The following is a 17,410-nucleotide window of genomic DNA, read 5'->3' as shown; positions in this document are numbered from 1 at the left end:
ATGGGCTTGGCGTCCAAGCAGCAGTTGGGAGGTGGCTGCGCCAAGGCAGCGGAGAAGGCACCCGAGGAGGCGCAGGAGGATGCCGCTCAGGTGGCTGAGGAGCCTCAGCTGTTGCACAGGGCTGGCATCTGTAAGTAGTTCAATGTGCTCAGAGGGTTCGGCTTCCTATCCATGACAGCCTGCATAAGGGTAGCGCTCGACCCCCTGGTGGACGTCTTTGTGCACCAGAATAAGCTGCACATGGAGGGCTTCCAGAGCCTGAAGGAGGGAGAGGCTGTGGAGTTTACCTTTAAGAAGCCTGCCAAAGGCCTAGAATCCATCCAAGTCACTGGGCCCAGTGGGGTGTTCTGTATTGGGAGTAAGAGGTGGCCAAAGGGGAAGAACATGCAGAAGAGCAGATCCAAAGGAGACAGGTGCTACAACTGTGGTGGTCTAGACCATAATGGCAAGGAATGCAAGCTGCCACCACAGCCCAAGAAGTGCCACTTCTGCCAAAGCATCAACCACATGGTGGCCTCCTGTCCACTGAAGGCTCAGCAGGTCCCCAGTTCCCAGGGAAAGCCTGCCTACTTTAGGGAAGAAGAAGAGATCCACAGCCCTGCCCGGCTCCCTGAGGCCCAAAATTGAGCCCCCAGAGTCGGGGGGGACAACTCTAGCTAGCAGGAAGTTTCAAGGAGCAGGCATCAATCGGCAAAGTGGAGAAAGTTGGAATATGGATTGGGTTGGCGAGTAGCTGTCTCTTCCATACGTCTCAAGCCAGGATGTCCCAGCATCATCCCATCTTCTCTTTTGATGAGGGGAAGGGGTGATGCATAGTAATCCCATCATGATCTATCCCAATTCAAGTGAGGGGCTTTGGGGGAACCACTTGTGAAACCTGCGTACTTTATATGATAATCTTCACCTGAACTACATGCTTCCCCTCCCTCCCCTCCAGCCTCCAGCTTCTAAAAGTGACCCAGATTGGCAAGTTGTTCCTTTAAAGAAGGATGTGTCCAATTTCTCTTGCCAGAGTGTGAAACAATTAAGCACCAGACCAGCAGATCCAAGGGCTCAAATCCCCAAGGTGTAGTACCCCGGGTAGGAGGACCTGTCAGGAGCAAGGCAGGGTTGTTTTGTTTTGTTTTGTTTTTTTGTCTCTCCACCACCTCCTCCCCTCCACATCTTGTTTCCTCATCACCCTATCTTGAGCTGTAGTGCTGGGAGAGCTGGTCCAGGCATTGGGTTGTGATGACAGGCAACATGGGTGACTAGGGAATGGCTGCAAACCTGCTGCTCTGAGCTTCTCCCTGCTCCCGCCCCCATTTCTGGGCCAATGTGATTGTAATTTATTTGTTCCCTTGGATTACTGCACCTTGGGTCCCTGCTTTCTCCAGGATGCCAAACCTGCAATATCTGTGTGAATGACGTATCTTGTGCATTTTAACTTTTTTTTCTTATTATAAATATTCTGGTTTTGTATTTTTATATATTTTAATCTTAAGGCCCTCATTCCTGCACTGTGTTCTCAGGTACATGAGCAATCTCAGAGATAAATGGCCAACAGCTCCAGGTCGGCATAGCAGGAAGACTTTGTTGTTTTTATCACCATGGAGAGCAATCATTTGGAGTGCATAGCCTATTGAACGACTTCATTTTTGCCAATTAGAACTGGCTTTTTTGCCATAGGGTCCTCTTGAAACCCCCTCAACACTTGGAAATGTTTCATGGGAGACTAGGTTTTTAATTAGGTTGCCCCATGACTTGTTCTCCTTCTGCTGGAAGAATGGAAATTAGTCTAAACAGGAAACGGTGGTTCAGACAAGGTAGAAGACGACCAAAGAGGAAGCCACGGTTAGTAATGATTGTCTAATCCTATGGCTCTGCGACTTGTTTTCTTTCCATATACTATATCTATCCTTTACTAGGTTAGGTTGGGATTACTGTGCAAATAACTGTATATGTATTTTTTTTCCTCTAAGGAATGGGAATTGATATGTTTGGATTTTAAGACCACAGATTTGTGTCCACCTTCTACTAGCCATGCAGGGATGGATCTATAAAAAGCAAGGACCAAATCCTCAGTCTCGGCTTCCAGGGAAACCCATAAGTGTAAGCCTCTCTCTGGAGCCCGTGTCCTGCCCTGCTGCATAATTATTCATAGTGTTGTGTTAGCTAAAGGAGAAAAAGGAGGTTTCGTTTACAAGCTGTGAGATCACCACAAACCTACCTCATGTGTTAAAATGGGACAAATGCAATAGAATGCATTGGATGATGTGTGTCTGATCCTAGTTTCTTGTCTTCCCACAAATGCTGCCCCCTCTAGTTAATTGTATTTGTCTAGGCTCTGTAGGACTTTACTGAGTTTCTGAGTTGGTCATTTGCTAGATGGCCTAGTTTGTGTAAATAATAATATGTGGGCCTTTTCTCCATGTTCCTTTTGGGGTTTTATTGTTTACAAACTTCTTTTAGAGTTGAGAAAAACAGCCAAAGCATCTTTGACAGAAGGTTCTGCACTAGACAAAAGGATCTGATGCTAAGTTGGGGGAACTTCTAAAGTGAGGATCTTGAACCAGTTTTTCTTTTGTTCCCTCACTTCCCCTATTTCCCATTTTGGACTAGATCTTCGTTGGTAAAAATAATAATAAGTCCCTATCCTCTACCCTTTTCTCCCTCAAAAGAAAACCTACATGTCCATACACAGATGACTCTTGGAATGTCTCTTCAACCTTTATGTGACTTATGCAAAATTCTGAAGATGCTAGTGCTCCAACCTCTCCACCCCCCCACACACACACCTTGTTCCCAACCTGAGTCCATGTTTTTTTTAACGTAATTCTCATCAAATATGACATTTGTGACCAAACTTGCTTGTTCTGTAATACTAGAGAAAATCAATTGGGCTTTCCATGTAGAAAGTGGGGTCAGCAGACCAGGAAAGGTAATATGAATGTATGTTAAAGTCACTCAGGAACTTGTACACAGGTGCAAGAAAAGTTATGTCAAAGTGGCCACAGATTGTTTAATGGGAGACGAATGTAATGCCGTGTTTACTGCTAGAAACCAAAGCTTTGTGAGAGAACTTGAATTTATGGGGAGGGAGGCTGGAAAAGTGTGTACCTGTCTGTCCTTTCTCTGATCCCCAGACTAAAGCTTCCTTGGGCTTTTATGATACCAGTACTGCGGTGTTTTATTTCATGATTGATTTGTGCTGTACCCGAGTACTTCCTTTCCCCTTTTCTAATCATTTTTTTTAAACACATAATGACTCTTCCCTTACCTTTCTTTTCCTGGGAAAATACAATGAAGAAATAAGTAAATGAATACTTAAAAAAAGAAATTTTGAAACAATGTAGTAGAATTGATGTCTTTTTTAGGGGGTGGATTCTGGTTGTGGGGCCTGAACTCTGGGCCTGGGCGCTGTCCCACAGCTCTTCAGCTCAAGTCTAGAGTTCTTCCACTTGGGCCACAGCGTCACTTCCGGCTTTTTTCTTTTTGCTTATGTGGTGATGAGGAATCGAACCCAGTGCCCCATGCATGCATGGCAAGCACTCTACCACTGAGCCACCTTCCAGCTCTTTATGTCTTTTTAAACCAATTGTATTCAGAAGTTCAAGAACTATAATCTACCTCCAAAAATCTATTTAATTTACACCTTTGTAAGTAGAGTATTTCCATCACCCAAATGCACACCCATGCACATTTGCAAAGTAACTCTGTTTTGTCTGAAGTACCAATAAACATTATCACTAAAGTAGAAAGCATTGGAACGTAGGTTCATTCTATCTCTCTCATAGATTTTTCTCCACTCAAATACTCAAGTGTTACAATTGTTCTAATTATTTAAAATCATAGTTTTTGTCTTTCATTTCCTGCAGGTTCTTGAGTACTGAATTAATTAGTGTTTTCTTGGGTTGTTTTGTTTCATTTGAATCTCTGTGTTGAGTTGTTCCTCACATTTCCTTTTGTTTCTTTCCCTCAAGTTCTTACCTAAAGTGCTGAGAAACCAATTCTTCTTTCTCAAGATAGTCAGGGTGAACATTATTTATTCCAAAGCAATTTCAGTAACATTTAAACACCTTCATATCTATGAATGGTAAACACATGCTAAGTGCTGAGAAGGGTGTTTTTATTTTCATGGCAGCCTTTGGCATACACAGGCAGATCATGAAATATATGAATAAAATAAAACTACAGATGCATGCCTGGAGGAGAAAAAGCTATTATTAATTGTTTGACAGAGGTTTCTCTTCTAGGGAAAGAAAAATATTGCTTGGTGCAGGATTTCACAAAATCATATTGCTAGGAGGAACCTAAACTATCATCTAATACTACAGACTTAATACCACTTGAGCCACCGCACCACTACTGGCTTTTTAGTGGTTTATTAGAGATAAGAGTCTCATGGAATTTCCTTCCCCGGCTGGCTTTAAACCGTTATCCTCAGATCTTAGACTCCTGAGTAGCTAGGTTTACAGGTGTGACCTACCTCAATCCTTATACAAAAATTTAAGATAAAAATGATTATCAATCTAAATGTGAGATGTAAAAACCTATAAGACATAAACGTAAAAATTCATGACATTGTATCAGTAAAGGTGTCTAAATGGAAAGCACTAGTGGCTAAAGAAAAGCAAGAATATATTGGATTATATCAAGTGATAGCCTTTCATATTTCAAAGGACACTATAACCGAAGTGAAAGCATATCAAACAGATAGAGGGAATATATTTGTTAATGCTACAAGGTGAATTCTACAATGATTCTGAATGTTAAGTATTTTTATATCTTCTAATTCTATATAATTTTTTTCCTGAATAGGATATTTTTTAAAGAACATTTGTAAATTAATAGTCAATAATAGGAGCATATGATATAAGTTCCTCTTTAGTATCTAAGAAAAAAGAAAAAGAAAACTCACTAGTAGGACCCTAATATAAGAAGATGACACAAAATATAGTAATGCATTTGTGGAGAAATCGATAAATTCCTCATAATGATCGATTTGAATAATACAATCATTTTAGCAAGCAAGTTTTCAAGTCTTAGACTTCAAAAAGAATTGTATAGGATCCATTCATTACACTTCTATGAATGTATTAAAGAGAAGTAAAAAAAGTGTTTGGACAGGGAATTGTAGTTCATTGACAGGGCACTTGAATAGTATGTATGATACCCTGGAAAAAATCCCCCAAATCAAATTTTGAAAAGACACACTGTAGAGGATGTATGCTGGATAAATTCCTATAACAGAATTTTATATCTATTTAAATGTCTGTTTTATAAATTTATAGATTTCTATTTGAAGAAATGCAAGTTTGTGAAAATTATGCTTTGAAAACCTATGAAAGTACAATTCACTTCCAAAACTAAAATGTCTACAATAAAAGGAGGTTATATATTGCAAGTGAATTACATGTCAGAAAAAAAATTGTTAAAAATTCATCACACAAAATGCAGAATACCTAAAGAGATGTTTTTGGTGTTGGCTAAAAACTCTGTAGACAACAGCGTTTAAAACAAAGATGTGATTTCTGTTTATTTTGAGGGTTTTTTTGTATGTTATTTTGAGTTTATAAAGAGAACTCAATCAAATAGTCTATTTGATAACTGGAATACCTAGGAATTATGCATCACTTATAAGTAATTGATAACTTCTTCTTTTTTATTTTATTTTATTTTATTTTATTTGTGAACATACTGTACAGATTGGTTACAATTACATGGGCAGGATAATGCGTATATTTCTTACCAAGCATTGCAGCCTCCTCCTTTGTTTACCCTTCACATCCTTTCCCAGCTTTCCCCCTCCCCCCCAGTCCCAATCCTTCTCCCCCCCCCCCCCCGCTTTGGACATGACAACTTGTACTTCTCATTGCTGCAACTTTTTCTGGAAAAAACTTTTAGCAAATGACAGAAGACACAATTCTATGCATCTGCATTTTATGAAAGCCAATACAGTTGCTTTTCTCTACTTTGCTAGGTAAAAAAAATGTATTCTCAAAAGCCAAAAGCAGTGAAAAGAAACAAAATACACAATCATCTTGATTTATTTGTGAAAATAACAAATGAAATAAAAGAATTCCACTTAAGGGACTCCAATATTAGTATCTATGAAGCTGTTCCTGAATGCCAAAATCCATTGAATTTTTGGAATTTCTACGAACATATAAAAACTAGAACAAGAAAACAAATATAGTCTTAGAGTGAAGCAGCGTTGCAATAATTTTCTTAATTGTTTTGAAATTACAAAAGAATTGATACTCCTTTGCTTTGGATATCATTTAAAAATGTTTATCACTTATTATAATTCAAATACCAAGCAAGAGTAATTTTATATAATCACTACAAATATCATTTTAATACTATCATAAAATAGAATAAAAAACCAGTCCCAATATTTTACTTACCTATCATTATTCTTAATTCCTAATCATTACCTAAATAACTTAATCTTTATCTATGTCTTCAGCATAGATGTAAATATTCTATACATTTTACTTAACATTTTCCAAGGGCATGTATTCATGTTTCTAAGAAATTTTCACAGCAGTTAAAAGATGCTTTTGTGAAATTAATGTGATATATTTTGTTGTTGTGGATATTATTTTCAAGGCCTGGGCGTTGTCCCTATGAGTTTTTATGCTCAGGGAATGCACTCTACAACTTGAGGCACAGAGCTTATTCCTGTTTTTAGTGATTAATTGGAGATAAGAATCTAACAAGTACTTTTCTGTCTGGGTTAGTTTCGAACACAATTCTAAGATACCAGCACCCAGAATAGCTCGAATTATAAGTATGAGTTACTGACACTTGGTTTGATGAATTTTAAAAAATTGTAATTATGTTCTAAGATGTTTGTTTTACTACAATGTATATCATTCTACACATAAATTTAGATAGATATATGTATATATTTCTCATGACAAATAATCCCTAAAAATGCATCTTTCTATACATCATATATATATATATATATATATATATCAAATACATATATATATATATATAGAGAGAGAGAGAGAGAGAGAGGACAGAATTTTATGCTACTATTTTTGACCTTTTTCATTTGAAAGATATATAGTCTATTTATCTAAAAGTTTACTAGAATAAAATAATGAATATTTAAATAGAAAGTAGAATTTATTACTTTCAAGGAAATTTTAGATATGCATATGATATTGTAGTTACATTTACAGTATATCACTTGAAAAAATTCTGTTCAAACTCTTAAATATTTCTGTGTAGTGACAGGGAGAGAGAAAGTTAATTCAAATTGGTGAGGAATTTGCAATGCTTCAAACATCCATTCCATAATTTGTTTTTTTTTAATAAGTTTTTTTTTCTTTGTGAACATACTGTACAGAGGGGTTACAATTACATGTACAGGATAATGCGTACATTTCTTACCAATCATTGTAGCCTCCTCCTTTCTTTACCCTTCACATCCCTTCCCAGCCTCCCCCCTCCCCCCCAATCCCAATCCTTCTCCTTACCCCCCTTACTCCCCCCCTGGGCACCAACGTTGTAAAGCTCGTTTTGGACATGACAACTTGTACTTTGAAGTAAGCCATGCACAAAGAAACATAGGCCCCATGGTTTCCTTATTTGCAATATCTAGTATGTGTATGAGTCAAGCGGAAAAGGTCAGATAATATGATGGCAGGAAAATGAACCCTTAGATATGTATTTTAAGGTTTTTTCTTTCATGCATAATTTGTTATAAGCACGTAGTCAAGCTATCTGATATAGTTTAGATATTTTTCTTTATTCAAAATTTTAATATGGATGTATGCACCGTGGTAACATTAAAATTATTAATAAAAAGACAAATAATAACAAAATCTTAGATACAAAACAGACTTTCAATAATTAGCACATATGATGCTAATAATAATTTTGATGAAGATGATGATGACCAGAGTGTATCATGATAATGACAATGTTGTGATTGAAAGGAAAAAAACTTCAAACATCTTTGAAGCTACATTCCCACATTGAATTCATAGTAATAAATGGCGTTGGATTACATACAATAAGAATAACAAGAGGAGAGATTCAATATCAAGAAATACAATCACATAAACAGGTAGAGACAGTAAAAACCCTAATGTTATTCCTGCAGTCTCTCTAATGTATATTCACTTTTCTTGGTGGTATTTTTTATTGGTGTTTTTTGGGGTTTTTTTCAGTCGCTTGAGCTCAGGGCCTAGGTGCTCTCCCTAAGCCCTTCAGCTGAAAGGGAGCTCTCGACCACTTGAGCTACAGTGCCACTTCCGATTTTCTGGTGGCTTATTGTAGATAGGATTGTCACAGTCTTTCCTGGCCAGCCTGGCTTTGAACCTCGATCCTCAGATCTCAGCCTCCTAAGTAGCTAGGATTACAGGTGTGTGAAGAGCTAACTCCATTTTAAGATTAATCCCCCTGAGCTGTGCTGCCTTCAGAGTAACCCCCAAAGAGAGCTGTGCTGCCAAAAAAAAAAGTGGTTCTCAGAGAAACCACTGGTTCCCACCAACCCTGTCCACCCTTAAGGAAGAGAAGAGTTGCGCAGGTGTTCCAACAGAAAAAAAAAAAAAAAAAGAGACGTGTGATCAGGGAGGACTTAAAACCCCTGAACTTGTGAACTTGCTTGTGTGGAAACCCCCTGAACTTGTGAACTTGCTTGTGTAGAAACCCCTTACACTTGTTTTTTTGAAACTATAAATCTGTGCTAATTTTGAGCTCGGGGCCTCTTAACATCACCGGTTACTGAGTGCACGGAAGACCAAGCTCAAGCTTGCAATAGATGACTGTTTGCTGTTTGCATTGATCATGGACCCTGGTGGTCTGAGAGGGGGCATCTGAAAACTGTACACTTCAGTGTGAGCCAGCAGCGCCTGGCTTGTTGGTATTGTTTTTTAATAAATAAAATCATTTATTTCCACATTTTGATGGACTAAGATATAGTTTTCAACTTATGGTGATTAGTTCAAATAACATTCTCATATAGATACTATTCAATAACCAATGTTTTCCAATGATATATGAAGACTATGTTCTTCAACACATCTGTGAACACATGACACAATTTACATAATACCACTTACATACGTGTAGTTGTCTTAAAGGGACACAGGCTTTAGGGCCAGGATGTAATATTTATTTTTATCTCTGCATGAAAAAATTTGTGACTTTTTACCAACAAACTGAAATTAACTCTTTCCTTATTTGCAAGCTAAGTTGAAAAACGTGAGGACTCTTCACTTTTCCTTTTTCCTGGTCTAGAATTCAACAAATATATTCTTCAATATTTCTGGTAAGTTACATGCATTTACAGATGAGAAATGTAAGGCCAACAGTCAATAGAGTGAGTAAATAACGATACTATAATTTGTGTCTGAGCACTTCACTCCGTGTGCTGACAAGGAGAATAATTTGGTGATGGAGAGGACCAATATGAAAAGACTATGGGGAAAAAGCATACATTGTAAATGGTTGTTTGAGGACTAGGTGACCAGTGATGAGTATTTGAAACAGGCTGGTGTCAGGGGGCAAAAAAGGGGTAAATAGAAATCATATTAGTGACAGAAACTGAGAAAATCTTGATCATTCATCTTATCTAATGGGCAGGAGTAGAAGGATAAGAAGAAATCTGAAATACTTCCACCTCTCTGGCTGGAAACTGTGTTAGTGATATTCCTATGATAAGGATTACAGGTGGAAAAGATGTATTTAGAGGTAAAAATTCTCTGATAGTTCTAAAATTTATGTTAAACACATACAAAGATAGGTCTGTTTAGACATCATCAAAATATCCACGACCATTAATGTGAAAAAGAATAATAAAATTGGAGGCATTATTAAAGGGAAGAGGAAAAGGAAAGTTCTGACACAAGTGTGAGTAATGTGAACAAAAGTGTGGACAAGATTGGAAGAAAGAGATAAATAAGGAAACAAAAATGTAATAAACACAGATTTACAGAAGTAAAGAAAGGAAAGAATTTTCAGGAAAATATTGTAGGAAATATATTATCTAGATTTGAAAACTAAAAGGACATAGACAAGTCCAATAAGAACAGTGTTTTGGAGAAAGTCATACTGATAAAATTTTGAGATATCAATATGAAGTCATAAAATTCTGGATCCATAAATTCAACAGATCCTGTTGATTTTAATTGTTGGGACCAAATGCTTTTATCCCAACCTTAGAAGAACTATACAGATATAACTATCATGAACTTTACTTAGAGGTATTCTGTGAATATTTTTGAAGATTTGTTTAGCCAGGAGATTATAGATCGAACTACAGCACAGACAAGCCTAATTTATCCTACAGTTCCAATGAGTGACCCATGTATCTATATCAGTTTTGGATTTTATTGAAATACCTTTAGCTATATTTGGGTACCTTAACGCCTACTCATTATAAATGTAGGACAAGTAACACCAAGTATTAGCTTGAACATACAGCTTTATGGATGGATTGAAGACTCCTCGAATTGATTCTTCTTTAGAATAGAAAATGCCTTATAAATGCATAGATTATTTCTTTGTTGCTTTGTATGTCCCTCCCCAACAGTATAACTCGTGCTTTCACTATATTTGATGTCGGTATAATTTGTGGAGGGGAAGAGGAAAAACAAATCGTTTAAATAGGGATACAGGTGGACCCATTGCAACACTGAGAAGTACAAGCCATTATGTCGAAAATGAACTTTACATCTTTGGTGGGGTCGGGGAGCATTGGGTGGAGGGATGGGGGAGGATGGGAAGGGATGGGAAGGGGAAACAAAGGAGGATGCTACAATGCTTTATAAGAAATGTATTCATTACCTTGCCCATGTAATTGTAACCCCTCTGCACAGTATTTTCACAATAAAAAAAAAAGAAAAGAAAATGCCTCAATAGTCATTGACACATCCTAACTGCCATATACTCTTTTTAAGTCTAGTTCTTATTAGGGATATCTCCATGCTGAAATAACCCTGTCAATCAACCTGCCACAAATTCTTATATGTGGGAAGGGCTCTTATATACTTCAAGCTTTTATTGAATGGACGAGTTCAGACATTACCCTGACCACTAGTGTTAAATGACTAAAAAAATAATATATTGTGCTTTAATGCCTTTCTTTCATTTTCTCATACATATTGTCAAGTAGTGAAGAATTCTGATGTAACAATAATACAATGGTGACTTGTATTACCACAACATCTGGGATCTAGTGTTAATTCAGATACTTACAAATTAGCTCCAAATTTTGTTGATATTTATATTTCTCCTGGGAAAACTAACGAGCTCCAAGGAAATGGCCCTAAGGAGCCTTTCAATTCTAATATCATTGTTTGTCTCAAAATGCTTTAAATTCTACACACTCTCATGTGGGCATAGGGTAATATCGTGGAACTTTTCTCCTCAGAGAGTGAGTACTACCCTATTGCTTAACATGGACAATGTACCTTCATACATAGACTGGGTGTGCGCAAAGAAGAAGTGGTCATTGAACAATTTTCTTAGCAGTTTTTCCAGATAAAATTGAAGTAGATCAACTATGAACTCAAAAGGAAAGTGCAAAGAAGACAAAAGCACAAAGTAGAATGTGCCAAGAAATGCTGCAATATAATTTCAAATTATGCGCTCAGGTGTGAGGGTGTGTTCAAAGTACAGCTTCAGACAATGTACTTGGATATCTTGGGAGAAAAACTGCTTTAAACTATTCTGGGATAATTGTCTAAGTAGAAGCCCCTAACTGTGACTCCAATAAACCACAACATCATGAACTAAGGGACTATTTTTCAAGAGCAAAGTGAGAAAAAGAGGGCTCATTTCAGTTAGTGTTCAGTTTGAAGCAATGGCAATCACATAACTTTTCTTATAAATCTTCATTTATTTTGGAGCATTAAAGTAGGTAAAAGCCAAGTAAATAGTTTGCATGTACCTAAATTAAGTGGGATGTATTCTATTGGTCTCTCTTTAACTTGAAAGTTATAGAATATGTCTTTTTATAGTCTATCAGGAAAATGATTTGCTGTCAGTTATTATTTTCTCTTCCTCTTCTTTTGCCCTACCACTTACATAATTATTATTTAAAGAGACATACTTGACCTTTCATTTCTAAATTCTTCAAAATTATCAGAACTACTTCATACTTCTGGCAGCCTCCTATATCTTTCTCAAGGGAAATATTTATGTCACTACCATTTTTATCCTCTATGATATTGGATATCTTCCTGCCTAATTCAGGGTGAGATATACATTAGATTCATCCAGATATCTCAACACTCGTACCACCGTAACATCCTATCTTACTTAGAAATCATGCTTTTAGAATGTCTGGGGAAGTGGCATCTCTCATTTTTGAATGACACTAAGTGATAATTACAAGCAGTCATGTTTTAAACCAATATGCCACTCAGTAGATGAACGAATTGACAAAATGCGGTTTATATATGCACAGTGAAATTTTATGCTTCCAATTCACATGGAACTGAAAAGTCTTAGAAAAATCAAACTAAGTAAAATAAACAAGACACAAGAAAGGGATTCCATGGTTTCCTCATTTGTAATAAGTAGGAAATGTATAGGATATTACTAGCAGTTGAGCAGAATTGCTCAATAACTATGTATGTATGACCATATAAGATGATGATGAGCAAAATGAACTTCTGTATATGGAAACAGAGTTTTACTTTGTGGTTGTTGTTTTTAATGTACTATGTGATTTGTTTTTTCTTTTGTGTTTTCCCTTTGGTTTATCCCCTGTTATATTTGATTTCAGTATCTTGTGTATTTCATATACATTTATCTTAATTTGGTAAGGGAAGAGGAACAACGAAATGGCGAGACAAAGAACAAAGGGCAAACCAAAGCAATAGCAATACTCACAAGACAACATGTTGGTAAATTACATTACAACTTGTGAGGGGTATTGGAGTGAAGGAAAACTGTGAGAAAAATGAGGGAGCGGGTACAAAGTTCAACGTTATGTATTTATTACCTTACAATAACTGCAACACCTTCTACATATCACCTTGACAATAAAATTAAATTAAAAATGAGCTACATAAAATATAATTTCACTGTATTGGTATAATAAATATTATACTATGTGTATAAACTTTTTAAAAAATGAACACTTTGGCTGCTAATTTGAATTAATTACCCCTTTCTTTATCAGAGGGTAATCAACTTGAATATTATCAAATTATACAATATTTTCAGAATATACTTGCGATTATTTTGAAAAAAATATTTTAGTATTGTCTTATACTAAAACAAAAATAGTTCAATTCTGTTGAAACTCCTAACTTTTAAACGGAATAATTGTTAAGAGGACAGAGTATATGTGTTCTTCAACATTCCTATGACTACTAACTACTCATTTTCAAATTCTGAACATGCCATACTAGAGACATTCAAAACAGTACCTGTTTGCATTTTATTTAATTCTGAAATAGGTGCAGTTTTCAATGGGGCATTACATATTTAAATTCAACAGAAAAAATAGCCACAGTCTGGTACAAGGTAAAATTATGAAGTATTTATAATAATTCCTCAAGAGTAAATATTTGTTCATCAATGTTAGCTATTATTTCTATGACCATCAATTCCAAGTTTTTATGCCATAAAGTCATCCTAGCCCAACAATTTCCAACGTGAATGGTGCACCTTAAAATTTCTTAAATTCTCGTCATGACAAGTGTATAACTTTTGTAATAAAAATACTACACTTCTGCTAATGTGATGCCCTTCGTATTGTGGAAAGAACACTACAGTAAACTTTGCTGCATCATTTTCCACCCAGTGTTATTCTTGAGATCAGAACACTTGCAAATAATATTTATAGTTATATATTTTATCTATAATAGATATTCAGGAGATCTGAATGTCTGCATATTATGATCTGAAGATTATGGTTCAAAGCCCACCTAGGCAGAAAGGTTCCTTAAATTCTTATCTCCAATAAACTGCTCAGGAAAAGCCTGACGCAAGTGGCACTGAGGTTCAAGTAGTAAAGTAACAGCCTTGAGCAAAAACAGGCTCAGGGACAGTGGCCAGGCCTACAAGTTAAGCCCTGGGACAAACCAAACAAGAAAAACAAAATAAAAACAAACCCTAAGCCTAGCATTTTTCTCATTGTATGAAGAGGTATATAATTAAGGAAATTTCTTCCTGTGTTATGTATAGGTAGAAGAAAAACGATGTCACACATTTACTCTCTTCATACCAAGTTACACCAGAATCTCAAAAAAATTGCTCTTCATCTAAATTTATAAATTAATAGCATCAATTTGTTGGCAACTTTGTCTAGATTAGTCACATTACCATGAACTGTTGGAATTAACTATTAACTACGTTCTAATTTTACCTCACTTGAAAGAATATTTTAGGCAAATAGAATGGCAGATTCAATTGTGAATTTGTAAATTAAATTTTCTGCTTAAAACGAATTTTGTAGTAACCTATAGAATATTAAAATACAAAGAATAATATTTATTTTAAATCTAAATTCTAATTTAGCCAGGTCTACAAACTCCTACATAAAATGAACTTTCTTATTTTTCTAGGCTTAAGCTTTTGTAATCCTTCATCATTTCCTTGGACTCTAACAGAATGATGCATACTTTTTCAAATTTTTGATTGGAAATCATGAGGTCTTGTGCATCTAGTAATCTTCTGTTTTGAAGAGAACATTTAGAACACAACTGAGGATTATATATGAGTTGCATTTCAGTAGGAAACTTGACTTCTCAAAACATAATGACAAAATTAGCCCAAACTTCCAACTGTGTATTCCTTTCTTGTTTATTTTTTATTCCTTTCTTGGTTTGTTTTATTGAGACAAAATTATACTACCTAGCCAGTGAATGAATCACTATGTAACTGCACTTTCTAATCACATGTCTTAGTGTGAGTGCTAGAATTCCTGGTTTGTATCACATTGTCCTACAATAGTTTGTTGGTTTATTTAATCTAGATACAGACAAGCAATTCTGAACTTCTCCATTAATATTTTCCACTAGACTGATGGCTCAGATTGTTCATGTACTATTTTCAAAGATGTTCTAACATTTGACACAGGATATGAACATTTTCAGATGCACTGAAGGGGTCTCTGATTTATTCATCCCTGGATCTGATCCCTTTATTAATGATGCCTTGAATTTATTACTATCTCTGTTCCCACCTATGTAATATTCTCAATCTTTTGGGGGGAAATTTCACTTGAGTACTTTCTAATATTAAAAATTATCCCTTAATTGTAGTCTTATAGGACATATTTTCTATTATTTTCTAACATTTCTACACAGGCTGAGAATTTTTTCATATGTGTGTTTGAATACATAAGTGCCTCTGTGTGTGTGTGTGTGTTTGTATGTATATATGTATGCAAAAACCTCAAGCTCTTATTCAGCAATCTTGCTCATAACTAGTATTCCACCACTTGAGCCATTCTTCCAATGCATCTTTTTGCTGGTTAATTATAGATTGTGTCTCAAGATTTTTCTGCCTGGGCTGGATGCAAACTGAACTTCCCAGACTCTTTTACATTCTTAGGTTTTATTTTGCCAGGAGTATCAACTTTTGAACTACAAATGTTTTTGTAGCTTTGGCCCAGATTTTTGACTCGAGTTCATATAAAGATAGATGAACATACACATTACATATGCTGAGTGTACACTCTTTGAAATGTGATCGTAAGCAGGGTGCCAGTGGCTCACACCTGTAATCCTAGCTAATCAGAAGGATGAGATATGAGGATTGCAGTTCAAATCCAGCATGAGTAGGACAGTTTCTGAGGCACTTATCTCTAATTACCCACCAGAAATCTGGAAGTGGTGCTGTGGCTCAAGAGGTAGAGCACAAGCTTTGAGCTGAAGAGTAGAGGGACAGTGCCGAGGCCCAGAATTCAGGCCCCACTACCATCAAAAAAAGAAAAAGAAAAAGAAAAGGAAATGTGATCTTGGCCACCTGTTCATTGCTAGTATAATTTCTGTTCTCTCAACATGGCCTTTTTTTTTTCATCAGTTAAGACCATGGTCTTATATCTGACTGGCTTGGAACTAGAATTATTCTTCCATTCTACTGTTTACAAATTTGCATGATTAGCTACCATTATTTAGAGCTAGTAGAAGAAAGAGAGTGGCCTCATTCTTCATGTTCTACTTAGGAGTAATGCTTTTTCTATATTACTCCCATAGGTCTACATACTGGCCTTGGCTTTATTGTTTCAAAGTTGTCTTATTTGCAGGGTCTTCTATAGTGTATTGAACCATTATACTTAAACACGGAACTTCTCTTTCTCTTATTCCTGTTGTTTCTCCTTCTGTTAAGTTATGTCCACTTGGTTAATAATGCACAACACAAACACTGACAAAAAATGTTTCTGAGAACCTTCTTCTCACTTAAAATTGGTCTTAATTTACAGAGCACTTAGAAAATTTGAACTTAATGTACTCCAGGATAATGTTTTTTTATGTTATTGTGAAAATGGTGGACAGAGGTGTTAGAGTCACATAAGTAAGTTAATGAGTACATTATCTAACGAACATTGTTACCTCCTCTTTTGTTTTTCCCCTGCCATCCCTTTTCTCCCCACCGCCCCAACTCTCCCCTCCCATCCCCAACTTGTAAGTTCATTTTCAACATAGAGTCCTCTTCATCTCATTGTAACAATGGGTCATATTCTATACTTCTTTCAGCATTTTATTTCCCTTCCCCTCCCCACATTAGAAAAATGTATATGCAAGTTGCAGCTCACCGACCTCAAATACAGTGGAAACGGGTTATACCATGGAGGAAGAAAATAGAAGAGAAACAAAAAAATCACATAATACATGATAGATACATTAGAAACAATACTAATAAAGCAAAAACAAGTTGTGTCCGTATTTGGGGATTCATTTCAGTTCACATTGTCTTATACGGCCTTATGTACGTGGATAATGTTTTATAAGCCATGTAAATTTCATATTTTCTCATTACTAAGTTGTCTCTGAAACACGTGTTACCTTGTGTCCAAAGATGTCTTTGTGTTATTTCAATGAAGCCAGAAATCATTCATTTTGCCTGGAGCAATACCGTAGATTGTGACTGGAAGTAAGTGGAAGGAACCTTTACAGGAAGTAGAAACAATCCAGGAGAGAAACTAAACATAGAAAAATGACAAAGTTCAAGTTAATTTGTGCTCTCGTTTTTACTGTACAAGAAAATAAACCAAGGCTTGAAGGAAACTCTGTCCCTAACTTTTTCGAGTGTGCACTTTAGTCATAAATCTTTTCTGTAAACTTCTAGTTGAGAGTATTACAAAAGGAAACAATATGACATTTGAAGGCAAGCACAGAAAAAAAAGGAAATAACATTGTTTTACAATGTACTACTACAAAGAAACAAAGACATGGATGATTTAAAATGTCTTATGCATGGATATTTAACTCCTGAGATGATTGTC

At 36.0% G+C, this 17,410-nt stretch overlaps 1 pseudogene; it reads left to right on the top strand.

The window, feature by feature from the left end:
- Nucleotides 1-627, top strand: LOC138812972 (protein lin-28 homolog A pseudogene; annotated as a pseudogene).
- Nucleotides 628-17,410: the final 16,783 nt, after the last annotated feature.

Source organism: Dipodomys merriami, unplaced genomic scaffold (assembly GCF_024711535.1).
Source record: "Dipodomys merriami isolate MVZ:Mamm:240054 unplaced genomic scaffold, mDipMer1.0.p SCAF_573, whole genome shotgun sequence".
Classification (NCBI taxonomy): Eukaryota; Metazoa; Chordata; class Mammalia; order Rodentia; family Heteromyidae; genus Dipodomys; species Dipodomys merriami.
This window is presented reverse-complemented; position numbering and strand designations above follow the sequence as displayed.